Raw genomic sequence first — 14851 nt, 5'->3', positions numbered from 1 at the left:
GCTAGATAACTACCAGGCAATAATTCCATTCTGCCTGTGCCAGCCCATACTGAAATGTTTAGCTAGCTAAGTTTAGCATATTTGCTGGTTAGCACAACATAGTGCAGTGTCCTTAGCTAACTAGCTGGCTATGTTGTGCTAACCAGAGAATATGCTAAACTTAGCTCGCTAGCTAGCTAAGGACACTGCACTAACTCGACAGCTAACACAGGCAGCTGTTTCATGGAAACAAACTATTCCATTGTCCATACAGTGGTTAGCTAGTTTAGAGGAAGTATTTAGTGTTGTGTGCATTGCTTCTGTGCACTTAGCTAGCCACCATCCCATAGCCTACATTGCATATGAAGTGTGACTGGCTCATCCGTCAATGTACGGAGTAAATTAACCATTTTTTCCTCTTCCTTTGTTGGCTCCCCACGTGGGGGATCGTGCTCTCTGATTGGCTCAAAGTCAAATTGTTGGTCACTGACGAGCAAGTACAAGTGGAATCAGTAGGTTCGTCGCTACTGGGTCGGCGCGCAGAATATATCGGTTTTGTTCTAGCAAGAGAAGGAACAGCCTCCCACTCTGATAAATACCTATCAGCAGTCTATCAGCAGTGAGATTCATGCTTTAATTTGATCACTCTTTTGTTGTTGAGTATTTTGCTGCACAGTAGGAAATGCAAACTTTAGTGTTTTCAAGGTTTAAAAGGCTTCTAAATGTGTAATTTCCACATTAAAATGTCAGACTTGTTGGTTTAGCTGCAGTACTGTACTGTACAGTACAAAAAATGGCTATTAATTATAATTCAAATAATAATTCACATTTCCTGTTGCTGCAGGATTGTTTTCCTGCTGAAGAAAACTGGCTCAAATAAATATCCTACATCTGTATGATATAATAGCAGCACAGTACTGTAGCTAAACCATATTAGCAGTGAAAAAGTTAATGATGGCCCTCCTCTCTCTCTCTCTCTCTCTCTCTCTCTCTCTCTCTCTCTCTCTCTCTCTCTCTCTCTCTCTCTCTCTCTCTCTCTCTCTCTCATTGTGTATTGCTGTCAGTGCAGTGTTGTGGTGCATCTCAGCTGGTCCAGTAACAGTAGGTGTTGTGGTGAAGGTTGTTCTCCTCTGAGGTTAGTGCTGTCTTCCTCTCGTCATGGCTCTCTAAATAGACTAACGAGCGTTGCTAATTAGCTAACCACACACATTGTCACCAGTTCTTCTCGTCCTCTCCCACGCTCGGCAGAGGGAAATATTCCTCCATCTGCAAAGGACCGAGTGTCTTCTTTAATAAGTATTAAAGGTAACATATAAAATCAGAGTGTGACCAGCGTGTGATCAATGCAGCTATGCTCTTCTGTTCAGAGTCAGTTCTGTCAGGTAAGAGCAGCTGGCAGCAGGTAGCCTAACGGTTAGCAGCTCCTTATCTTTTACTGTCACATTCTATTGGAAGGCTGCATCCAGCACCCAAATCACGTCAAAGCCAAGTGACTTCCTAAGGATTGCAGCTAGGAAGGAACCTATTGTATATTACAGGTTGATTAATTCTAGTTTCTATTCTTCTTGTGAGAGCTGATACTTGGAATCTCATCCTGCGATCCGTCAGTGCTACATACAACTACATGTCCATGGTAAACAAGGTTATCTAGAAACAATCTCACCTTGAGGCAGAAACAAAAATGGTGTCTAGATTACCAAGTGCCAGTGATAACTGATAATGTGAGAGGGGAAAAGGCTCACAATGGAAAATAATCACTGTTTAATCCATCTGATTAACAAACAAAGGATTACCACTAATATAATTAATATGTAGCTATATGGAATAGATTGAGACATGCAAGGAGCAAGTCAATTACTTATTACTAACAAGAGATGAAGAAACTCATGCATCTCCTGTAAAATAACAATCCCGATTTTTTCTACTGTATATTCAATAAACTTTTAAAGGAATGTGATGTATGTGCTTATCAAAGACTGAGAAAGAAAAGAGAGACAGAAACAGTGTGTGTGTGTGTGTGTGTGTGTGTGTGTGTGTGTGTGTGTGTGTGTGTGTGTGTGTGTGTGTGTGTGTGTGTGTGTGTGTGTGTGTGTGTGTGTGTGTGTGTGTGTGTGTGTGTGTGTGTGTGTGTGTAACAGTACCCCAACCTGGGCCCAAACTCCCTCACCCCAACCTGGGCTCAAACCAAGGACCCTCTGCACACATCAACCACAGTTCCCTGAGCAAGGGGAACAACTACTTCTAGGTCTCAGCGAGTGACGTCACCATCTGTGCATATAATTACTACTTCATTATCCATTAATTACAGGGTCATTCCATATTGGGCTCCCTCCCGAGTGGCGCAGCGGTCTAAGGCACTGCATTTCAGTGCAGTCCCTGGATCAAATCCAGGCTGTATCACATCCGGCCGTGATTGGTAGTGCCATAGGGTGGCACACATTTGGTACAGGTTTGGCGGGGATAGGCAGTCGTTGTAAATAAGAATTTGTTCTTAACTAACTCGCCGAGTTAAATAAAAGGTTAAAAAAAAGCACAAAAAAATAGGATTTTGAGACCCACCATGGAAGATTGTTATGAAATCGTTTTCTGCAGTTTAAAAAACTAAGATTAGCATTCCTGCAACATTATTTTGTTGAAATATAATTTGATCTCTTAATTGATTACACCCAAATTGGCCATTTAAAATGATACATTTCATATAATATGCAATAAATATAGTACATAACATCCAATTTGGACCCCAAAGAATTCTAACAGTGAGTAAAACATGAGGATTCCAAAGAAATGGTAAATGCCACCCACGGACCTCCCACACCCCAAGCCAATCCCAACAGAACAACGAGTATACAGTATCAGTTCTCCATGTTTGACAAGTAGTAGGGAGCTGTGGTTTGGAGTACAGGTTTCTTTCCTATGTAGTGCATTCTCAGTAATTTTGGTGATGTTTTTTTCCACCCTGTTCAGAGAAATTAGTAATTGTAGTTGTTAGGTTTATGTTAGGTTTATGTCCCATCCTACATCCTGACATTACCAGACATTACCAGGTTCTGACCACTAGATGGTGCTGTACCTGCTATTAGGTGATTTATTTAAGACTCCCTCCCCCTCAAAATTAAAGGGACCGTTCACCCAAATTACATATTGCTTTTCTTACCCTGTAAGCAGTCTATGGCCAAAGTATGATAGCAACCCATACTTCGGTTTTGTTCACCTTTCTTTGTGCATTTGTGGCACAAATCTAAAATGCTGATATAGGTACCACTGATGTGCATAGGACTTGTGCAATAAATGCCGAAACGTTAGCATTTGAAACAGCGGTATACTTGTATTATATTGTATTCTCGATGTTGAATCTGGATTTGCATAGAGAACTGATATTGCATACTCAATGTTCTGTTGGGATTGGCGTGGGGGGGTCTGTGGGTGGCTTTTGACCAATTCTTTGGAATCCTCATGTCTTACTTAATGTTTTAAAAAAATTGGGACCAAATCAGATGTTAGATACTACATTTACTGAATAGTATATGATTCTTAGAATTTAAAAGTCAATGTGCGGGGGCACAGGTTAGTCAAGGTAATTGAGGTAATTAGTACATGGAGGTAGGGGTAAATTGACAATGCATAGATAATAAACAGCAAGTATCAGTGTTACGGTGGGGGTCAATGAAAATAGTCTGGGTAGCCATTTGATCAGCTTTTCAGCAGTCTTATGGCTTGGGGGTAGAAGCTGTTCAGAAGACTTTTGGACCTAGACTTGGCACGCGAGTACCACTTGCCGTGGGGTAGCAGAGAGAACAGTCTATAACTAGGGTGGCTGGAGTCCTTGGCAATTTTTTGGGCCTTCCTCTGACATAACCTGGTATAGAGATCCTAGATCGCAGGAAGCTTGGCAACAGTGATGTACTGGACTGTATGCACTACCCTCTGTAGCGCCGTGCAGTCGGAGGTCGAGCAGCTGCCATACCAGCCGGTGATGCAACCAGTCGGGATGCTCTCAGTGGTGCAGTGGTGTAGAACTTTTTGAGGATCTGAGGACCCATGCCAAATCCTTTCAGTCTCCTGAGGGGGAATAGGCATTGTTGTGCACTCTTCACGGCTGTGTTGGTGTGTTTGGACCATCATATTTTGTTGTTGATGTGGACACCAAGGAACTTGAAGCTCTCAACCTGCTCCACTACAGCCCCGTCGTTGAAAATGGGGGCATGCTTGGCCCTCCTTTTCCTGTAGTCTATAATCATCTCCTTTGTCTTGATCACATTGAATGAGAGGTTGTTGCCCTGGCACCACACTTCCGGGTCTCTGACCTCCTCCCTATAGGCTGTCTCATCGTTGTCGGTGATCAGGCCCACCATAGTGTGTTGTCCGCAAAGTTAATGATGGTGTTGGAGCACACGAGGCGAATACGTACGCACCCCTGAGGGACCCCCATGTTGAGGATCAGTGGGGCTGATGTTATGTTACCTACCCTTGCCACCTGGGGGTGGACCGTCAGAATGTCCAGGATCCAGTAGTAGAGGGAGGTGTGTAGTCCCAGGGTCCTTAGCTTAGTGATGAGCTTTGAGATCACTATGGTGTTGAACGCTGAGCTGTAGTCAGTGAACAGCATTCTCACATACTGTAGGTGATCCTTGACTAGCCTTTCAAACCATTTCATGGCTACAGACGCGAGTGCTACGGGTCGGTAGTCATTTAGGCAGGTCACCTTAGTGTTCTTGGGCACAGGGACAATGGTCTGCTTGAAACATGCAGTTATTACAGACTCAGACAGGGAGAGGTTGAAAATGTCAGTTAAGACACTTATCAGTTGCTGGCATTCTCAGTGTACAGTCGTGGCCAAAAGTTTGGAGAATGACACAAATATTAAATTCCTCAAAGTTTGCTGCTTCAGTGTCTTTAGATATTTTTGTCAGATGTTGCTATGGAATGCTGAAGTATAATTACAAGAATTTCATAAGTGTCAAAGGCTTTTATTGACATATACATGAAGTTGATGCAAAAAGTCAATATTTGCAGTGTTGACCGTTCTTTTTCAAGACCTCTGCAATCCGCCCTGGCATGCTGTCAATTAACTTCTGGGCCACATCCTGACTGATAGCAGCCCATTCTTGCATAATCAATGCTTGGGGTTTTCCAGAATTTGTAGATTTTTGTTAGTCCACGCGCCTCTTGAGGATTGACCACAAGTCCTCAATGGGATTACGGTCTGGGGAGTTTCCTGGCCATGGACCCAAAATATCGATGTGTTGTCCCCCGAGCCACTTAGTTATCACTTCTGCCTTATGGTAATGGTAAGGTCCTCCATCATGCTGGAAAAGGAATTCTTTGTCACCAAAGAATGTTCCAGGATGTGTTGGTACCATTCTTTATTCATGGCTGTGTTCTTAGGAGACATCCTGAGACATGAATGGTCTCATGATGCTTTACTGTTGGCATAACACAGGACTGATGATAGCGCTCACCTTGTCTTCTCCGGACAAGCTTTTTCCAAACGTCCCAAACAATCAGAAAGGGGATTCATCAGAGAAAATCACTTTACCCCAGTCCTCAGCAGTCCAATCACTGTACCCTTTTCAGAATATCAGTCTCTTTGATGTTTTTCCTGGAGAGAAGTGGCTTCTGCTCCAGTTTCAACTGTTCTGCCTTACTATTATTCAACCATGCTGGTCATTTATGAACATTTGAACATCTTGGCCACGTTCTGTTATAATCTCCACCCGGCACAGCCAGAAGAGGACTGGCCACCCCACATATGCTCTCTCTAATTCTCTCTTTCTTTCTCTCTCTCGGAGGACCTGAGCCCTAGGACCGTGCCCCAGGACTACCTGACATGATGGCTCCTTGCTGTCCCCAGTCCACCTGACTGTGCTGCTGCTCCAGTTTCAACTGTTCTGCCTTATTATTATTTGACCATGCTGGTCATTTATGAACATTTGAACATCTTGGTCATGTTCTGTTATAATCTCTACCCGGCACAGCCAGAAGAGGACTGGCCACCCCACATAGCCCGGTTCCTCTCTAGGTTTCTTCCTAGGTTTTGGCCTTTCTAGGGAGTTTTTCCTAGCCACCGTGCTTTTACACCTGCATTGTTTGCTGTTTGGGGTTTTAGGCTGGGTTTCTGTACAGCACTTTGAGATATCAGCTGATGTACGAAGGGCTATATAAATAAATTTGATTTGATTTGATTTGATTTCTTTGCTGCCCTTCTTGACACCAGGCCATCCTCCAAAAGTCTTCGCCTCACTGTGCGTGCAGATGCACTCACACCTGCCTGCTGCCATTCCTGAGCAAGCTCTGTACTGGTGGTGCCCCAATCCCGCAGCTGAATCAACTTTAGGAGATGGTCCTGGCGCTTGCTGGACTTTCTTGGGCTCCCTGAAGCCTTCTCACAACAATTAAACCGCTCTCCTTGAAATTCTTGATGATCCGATAAATGGTTGATTTAGGTGCAATCTTACTGGCAGCAATATCCTTGCCTGTGAAGCCCTTTTTGTGCAAAGCAATGATGATGGCACATGTTTCCTTGCAGGTAACCATGCTTGACAGAGGAAGAACAATGATTCCAAGCACCACCCTCCTCAGCATGACAGAGTGATCTCCAGCCTTGTCCTCGTAAACACTCACACCTGTGAGAATCACTGACATGATGTCCTTTTGTGGCAGGGCTGAAATGCAGTGGAAAAGTTTTTGGGGGATTCAGTTCATTTGCATGGAAAAGAGGGACTTTGCAATTAGTTGCAATTCATCTGATCACTCTTCATAACATTCTGGAGTATATGCAAATTGCCATCATACAAACTGAGGCAGCAGACTTTGTGAAAATTAATATTTGTGTCATTCTCAAAACTTTTGGCCATGACTGTTCAAGTCCTGGTATTCCGTCTGGCCCCGCGGCCTAGTGAATGTTGACCTGTTTAAAGGCCTTACTTACATCGGCTGAAGAGAGGGTCATCACACCGTTGTCCGGAACAGCTGATGCTCTCATGCATGCTTCAGTGTTACCTGCCTCAAATGGAGGCATAGAAGTTATTTAGCTCGTCTGATAACCTCGTGTCACTGGGTAGCTCTCGGCTGTGCTTCCCTTTGTAGACTGTAATAGTTTGCAAGCCCTGCCACATCCGACGAGTGTCGAAGCCTGTGTAGTACGATTTGATCTTAGTCCTGTATTGATGGTTGATGGTTTGTTGGAGGGCATAGCGGGATTTGAAAAAAGCAGCCACTGTATAGTTTCCATGTCGTCATTCAACCACGACTCTACTGTTTTAACAAAAGGCTAAGCTTGTGTTTGAATATATTTATTTAATTTCATTTGCGATTTTCATGAATAGGAACAGTTACTAGGGGTATTTATGTCCGCCGCGTTATGCTAATTTGTTTGAGGCTATGATTACGCTCCCGGATCCGGGATTGGTTGTCGCAAGAGGTTAATGTCCCGTTGGTAGGATAGTCTTGAACGGAGCTCATCCAGTTCATTCGCCAATGAATGCACATTGGCCAATAGGACGGATGGTAGAGGCAGATTACCCACTCGCCGACAAATTCTCACAAGGCACCCGGACCTGCGTCTCCTGTATCTGCGTCTTCTCTTCACACGAATGACAGGGATTTGGGCCTTTTGGGTATCTGGAGTAAATCCTTACGGTCCGTCTCGTTAAAATAAAAAATCATTGTCCAGTTCGAGGTGAATAATCGCTGTTATTTTTGGTCATAAGATACAGTGGCAGAAACATTATGTACAAAGAAGTTAAAAATAACGTGAAGAAACATACAAAATAACACAATTGTTTAGGAGCCCGTAAAACGGCAGCCATCTCCTCTGGCACCATTAACGTGTACTAATACCTAAAGTTGCATTACAAAAGTATTTCGAAGTGTTTTGTGAAAGTTTATCGTCGACTTTTTTAATTTTAATAAATGACGTTACGTTATAAAACGCTATTTTTTTCCGTTTATCACACAGTCTTCATAGATCGATATCTAGGCTATATATGGACCGATTTAATCGAAAAAAGAACCAATAGTGATTATGGGACATCTAGGAGTGCCAAGAAAGAAGATGGTCAAAGGTAATGAATGTTTTATATTTTATTGTGCGGTTTGTGTAGCGACGACTATGCTATTTTTTTTACGTCCCCTGCGGGTCTTTTGGGGTGTTACATGCTATCAGATAATAGCTTCTCATGCTTTCGCCGAAAAGCATTTTAAAAATCTGACTTGATGCCTGGATTCACAACGAGTGTAGCTTTAATTCAATACCCTGCATGTGTATTTTAATGAACGTTTGAGTTTTAACTAGTACTATTAGCATTTAGCATAGCGCATTTGCATTTCCAGATGTCTAGATGGGACGCCTGCATGTCAGGTAGGAGCAAGAGGTTAATTAGCTCCATTTCTCAGAGATCAAATTGTACTTCAACAAAAGAATGTTACAGGAATGCTAATCTTATCTGTTTCTAACTACAGAAACAATTTCAGATCGTGGGTGTCATGGCTTGCTGAAATTACATGGAACGACCCTATAGGGAACAACAGAAATTCATCGTCTGCTCCATTATCAATCTCAACCCCCCCCCCCCAGGTTATGACTTATAGATTCTCTTACCATCCTGCAGCCCTATTGTTTGAGAGGACCACGGGTGACCCCTTGGTTACAAACTTCCATCAACAGCAGGCTGCTGGCACAACTAATTTAACATGTCAACGCTTACAAGCTGGACTTTGATTACACTTCCTAATTGGACTTCTCGCTACTATCCCCCCAGCGGTGTAACATCATTACAACACACAGTCAGGAAAGTCAGACTACCCACCATGTATTAGTCAGGAAAAATACCCACTGTTCCAACTTCACATAATCAGAACGAACCTAGGAGGTTTCTCTTACCAAACAGTGCAGTCAATTAGTATTCAGGTAGGCTACACCAAGACTCAATAACTACTGTACTATTTTCTAAAACGTAGGCCAGAACAATTTAAATACCCTCGACATCTGCATCTAGAGACTACCTTAGGAGCCTTTATTTTCTACAATTTCCATTAGGATGGCAGGCCACCCCTGTAACTCCAGCCCTCCCCTCACACTGCTGTCTCTGTGAAGGAGAACACAAGGAAATATTCCATCCACACAATTACCAGGACACCAGCCAAGAGATGCACATATAAATCAGCACAGACTCCTCTGGAAAGCAGGAAAAATACAGTCTACAAGCAGATGCTTTATATAAATGTCAAACCCCTTTTGATTTTCAATTGATTTTTCCTGGATACCCACGATGCAGTGGACATTAGCCGTTTCCAGTGGTAGAACGGCATGGACAATGACCCAGTGCCAATGGCAATAAGGAACATTCTTCTGTCCCTGAGAGACCAATTAGTGCTTTTGACATTTTCGCTTATAATGCTCTAGCATGGGGATCATTCAGCAGAGGGTCAGCTCATATAAAATGTACTTGGCCTCGTATGGCAAATGTGGATCCAATCTTTTGGCCCCTTATGTAAAGAGTGTGCATGTGTTTATTTGTGTGTATCCAGGACAACTTACCAAAATGCCAGTCAGGTGACTTACCCCTCTATTCCCCAGGGTGGTTGATTGTGAACACACCCAATATCAATGGTCAGTGGTCACTGTGGATGCTGAGTGATGTTTCTCTCCATCAGTGACAGGCAGACTGTCATGGCCACTATGGGTGAACTGTGGTCTCTCTGCTCTGACCTCTGATCCCTGCTCTGGGGAACCACATCCACTTTCCTTTCCCTTTCCCCCAGCTCAACAGGCTCAGCTCATCATAGAGAGGCTGAATAGCTCTCCATCATTAATGAACACTGTCTTCTGCATTAGCCTCTCAACTTTCAAACATCTTCAAGACAGCCTGCTAGGCTCTTAGACACTCCCTGGTGGACCCTTCAATTGCTTTGATATCCAAACAATATATATACACTACCGTTCAAAAGTTTGGGGTCACTTAGAAATGTCCTTGTTTTTGAATGAAAAGCACATTTTCTGCCCATTTTCCGTCCACCTAGAAGAACAGCATCCCGGAGTCGCCTCTTCACTGTTGAAGTTGAGACGGGTGTTTTGTGGGTACTATTTAATGAAGCTGCCAGTTGAGGACTTGTGAGGCGCCTGTTTCTCAAACTAGACACTCAAATGTACTTGTCCTTTTGCTCAGTTATTCACCGGGGCCTCCCACTCCTCATTCTATTCTGCTAAGAGCCAGTTTTCTCTGTTCTGTGAAGGAAGTAGTACGCAGCGTTGTACCAGATCTTCAGTTTCTTGGCAATTTCTTGCATGGAATAGCCTTCATTTCTCAGAACAAGAATAGACTGACGAGTTTCAGAAGAAAGTCTTCGTTTCTGGCCATTTTGAGCCTGTAATCGAACCCACAAATGCTGATGCTCCAAATACTCAACTGGTCTAAAGAAGGCCAGTTGTATTGCTTGTTTAATAAGCACAACAGTTTTCAGCTGTGCTAACATAATTGCAAAAGGGTTTTCTAATGATCAACTAACCTTTTAAAATTATAAACTTGGATTAGCTAACGCAACGTGCCATTGGAACACAGAAGTGACGGTTGCTAATAATGGGCCTCTGTACTCCTATGTAGATATTCCATTAAATAAATTTGCCGTTTCCAGCTACAGTAGTCATTTACAACATTAACAATGTCTACACTGTATTTCTGATCAATTTGATGTTATTATAATGGACAGAAAATGTGCTTTTCTTTCAAAAACAAGACATTTCTAAGTGACCCCAAACTTTTGAACGGTAGTGTAGTTGAAGTGATGCATATAGTCACTTCAACATTGTCTAAGATTGTTAACCATAGTATTTAATTGTCATTGACAGAGCTTGCTAACTAATTAAGGGTGCAAAGTAGAGGCAAACACACACACACACACACACACACACACACACACACACACACACACACACACACACACACACACACACACACACACACACACACACACACACACACACACACACACACACACACACACACACACACACACACACACACACACCCCTGCAAGATTTGAGTCATAGATCCCTGTTGTTAGCCCATCTACCAGCAAGCAGCATGGATTGATCCCCTGGCAGAGGAAGAGCTAATTAAACACATCACAGTGGAAAATACATAGAATATATATATATATACTTATATATATATATACTTACTCTTTATTCCAAACCACTGGACCACATGCGGACCAGATAAAACATTTCTACCTCTTCTCCCTGGTTCTCTGATGGATAGAGTAATTACCTGAGGCCTAACAGTATATGTAATTACAGCCCTATCAGTGATGATCATCTCCACTCCTCTACCACACTGAGACAGATGAAACCTACAGTGATGAAGCATCTCATTGGTCAAACAATGACCAAGGAGATCTCACACTCTCAACCCAATACCATCAACCCAATACCAAGTAGATAGACTCAGTACTCTGGGATTACAGCTATGAAAGACCCTTGACTGATAACAAGACTGCCAAGATAAGCAATCATACACAAGCACTTGTACAAAAACAGGTGCTATTCTCTATCTGCACAAGGTAAGGTAAATTATATTACCAATGGCAAACAGTAGATCGATGAGGAGTGTTGTGTTGTGGAATCTTACCTGGAATGAGGGCTCCTTCCTGCAGTTCTGATTGGATGATACCGAAGAGCATGGCGACAAGGAGAGCCGTGACAACTGACCACATGATGCACATGGTTCTCATTGGTCCAGCATCCCCTTTCGTGATCCTACACGAGACACAGAGGCAGGGATCAAACAGCAAATACTGATATACTGTAGATAGATACAGGTGAGCGAGAGAGAGAAGAGAGAATGAAAGAAAGAAACAAAGAAAGAGTGAGTGTGAGAGAGACACAGGTATCGACCATCACTCTAAGCAAAAGTCAAATCAGTAATTGCCAGGAATACAATCATCCACTGAATAAAATAACTGTTACTATGGAAAGACAATGAGTAAGCTACACAGTATAATCTGCTTTGATGATATCGGAGAACAGATAAAAGGGTATTCTTTCATCAGATATCACCCAATCAAGTCTTTAAAAAGGAAAGTGTTGAACTGAATGACATTTTCACTTTCTAGAGCCTTTGAAGCTACTTTGAAAATGATAAAACACATCACTGGTGAAAACCTGCTGATATGAGTGTGTTTTCTATGACTTCATTTTCCTAAGGCCCCACCACATGGAAAGAACAAGCGAAGAGCCACTACAGAGGATGGGAAAGGCAGACAGATGGGCTTTGCTCTGAAGCCTAACCAATAAACGCTACAGTTGCATTCTGACTAGGTCTGCACTGCTCTTTGATCCAAACTACACACACTCTGACAGAAGACCAGATTAATATGGGCTCAACATAGCTTCTACCGTATCCCCACACACTGATAAGCCAGTGCATTTGTTTATTGTCCATGAGTTTCTAGTATATAGGCTATTTCCTCTTGAACCACACAGTCTAATTAATGTTAAAAAAATATATATATATTTCACCTTTATTTAACCAGGTAGGCTAGTTTACAACTATGACCTGGCCAAGATAAAGCAAAGCAGTGTGACACAGACAACGACACAGAGTTACACATGGATTAAACAAGCACACAGTCAATAACACAATAGAAAAAAAAGTCTATGTACAGTGTGTGCAAATGAGGTAAGATAAGGGAGGTAACGCAATAAATAGGCCAATAGTGGCGAAATAATGACAATTTAGCAATTTAAACACTGGAGTGATAGATGTGCAGAAGATGAATGTGCAAGTAGAGATACTGGGCACAAAAAAAAGAACAGTATGGGGATGAGATAGTTGGATGGGCTGTTCACAGATGGGCTATGTACAGGTGCAATGATCTGTAAGCTACTCTGACAGCTGGTGCTTAAAGTTAGTGAGGGAGATGAGTCTCCAGCTTCAGAGATTTTCGCAATTCATTCCAGTCATTCGCGGCAGAGAGCTGGAAGGAAAGGCGGCCAAAGTGGGAATTGGATTTGGGGGTGACCAGTGAAATATACCTGCTGGAGCATGTGGTATGGGTGGGTGCTGCTATGGTGACCAGTGAGCTGAGATAAGGCAGGACTATGCCTAGCAAAGACTTGTAGATGACCTGGAGCCAGTGGGTTTGGCGATGAATATGAAGCGAGGGCCAGCCAACGAGAGCATACAGGTCGCTGTGGTGGGTAGTTGTTAGTATAATTTAATTATGACAATGTGATTTCATCAATTGAAAGCCCTTAATCTATTTTATGATTATAATAAATTCAACAGTAGTAAATGGGGCTTTGGTGACAAAACGGATGGCACTGTGATAGACTGCATTCAATTTGCTGAGTATAGTGTTGGAAGCTATTTTGTAAATGACAACCCTGAAGTCAAGGATCGGCAGGATAGTCAGTTTTACAAGGGTATGTTTGGCATAGTGAAGGATGCTTTGTTGTGAAATAGGAAGCCGATTCTAGATTTAATTTTGGATTGGAGATGCTTAATGTGAGTCTGGAAGGAGAGTTTACAGTCCAACCAGACACCTAGGTATTTGTAGTTGTCCACATATTCTAAGTCAGAACCGTCCAGAGTAGTGATGCTGGATGGGCGGGTGGGCAGGTGCAGGCAGCAATCGGTTGAAGACCAGGCATTTCGTTTTACTTGAATTTAAGAGGAGTTGGAGGCCACGGAAGGAGAGTTGTATGGCATTGAAGCTCGTCTGGAGGTTAGTTAACAGAGTGTCCAAAGAAGGGCCAGAGGTATACAGAATGGTGTTGCCTGCATAGAGGTGGATCAGAGAATCACCAGCAGCAAGAGCGACATCATTGATGTATACAGAGAAAAGAGTCGGCTTGAGAATTTAACCTTTGGCACCCCCATAGATACGGCCACATGTCTGGACAACAGGCCCTCCGATTTGACACACTGACATCTGTCTGAGAAGTAGTTGGTGAACCAGCCGAGGCAGTCATTTGAGAAACCAAGGCTCTTGAGTCTGCCGATAAGAATGTGGTGATTGACAGAGTCAAAAGATTTGGCCAGGTCGATTAATACAGCTGCACAGTATTGTCTTTTATTGTCGGCGGTTATGATATCGTTTAGGACTTTGAGCGGGGCTGAGGTGCACCAATGACCCTCTCAGAAACCAGATTGCATAGCGGAGAAGGTACGGTGGGATTCGAAATGGTCAGTGATCTGCTTGTTATCTTGGCTTTCGAAGACTTTAGAAAGGCAGGGTAGGATAGATATAGGTCTGTAGCAGTTTGGGTCTAGAGTGTTTCGTCCTTTGAAGAGAGGTATGACCGCGGCAGCTTTCCAATCTTTGGGGAACAATTTTGGCTGAAAGTTTTAGAAAGAGAGGGTCTAGCCCTGTGGATTATGAAAAAAGCATCTAATCAATAATGGCATTATTTTAAATAACTCTGCAACTCGTTCAACTATTGACTTATTTCACAATGCCACCAGTTTGACACCAAAACATTGACAACATTTACATATTGACATAAAATAATATATATACACTATATATGCAAAAGTATGGGGACACCACTTCAAATTAGAGGATTTGGTTATTTCCGCCACACCAGTTGATGGCAGGTGTATAAAACCCGAGCACACATGCATGCAATCTCAATAGACACACATTGGCAGTAGAATGGCCTTACTGAAGAGCTCAGTGAATTTCAACGTGGTATCGTCCAACAAGTCAGTTCGTCAACTTTCTGACCTGCTAGAGGTACCCGGTCAATTGTAAGTGCTTTTATTGTGAAGTGTAAATGTCTAGGAGCAGTAACTTGTCAGCCGTGAACTGGTAGGCCACACAAGCTCACAGAACGGGACGACCTAGTGCTGAAGCGCGTAAAAATTGTCTG

The 14851-nt window shown here is 42.9% G+C and overlaps 1 long non-coding RNA gene across 1 annotated transcript in view; it reads right to left on the bottom strand.

Moving 5' to 3' along the window:
- The window catches only part of LOC123998994, a 68369-nt gene that overhangs the window by 24633 nt on the left and 28885 nt on the right, over positions 1-14851 (bottom strand). The window contains exon 2 of the long non-coding RNA XR_006832380.1: positions 11607-11734. This is a non-coding gene — a long non-coding RNA (uncharacterized LOC123998994). The remainder of the gene's footprint in view (positions 1-11606; positions 11735-14851) is intronic.

Source organism: Oncorhynchus gorbuscha, linkage group LG16, assembly GCF_021184085.1.
Source record: "Oncorhynchus gorbuscha isolate QuinsamMale2020 ecotype Even-year linkage group LG16, OgorEven_v1.0, whole genome shotgun sequence".
In the NCBI taxonomy this organism is placed as follows: domain Eukaryota; kingdom Metazoa; phylum Chordata; class Actinopteri; order Salmoniformes; family Salmonidae; genus Oncorhynchus; species Oncorhynchus gorbuscha.
This window is presented reverse-complemented; position numbering and strand designations above follow the sequence as displayed.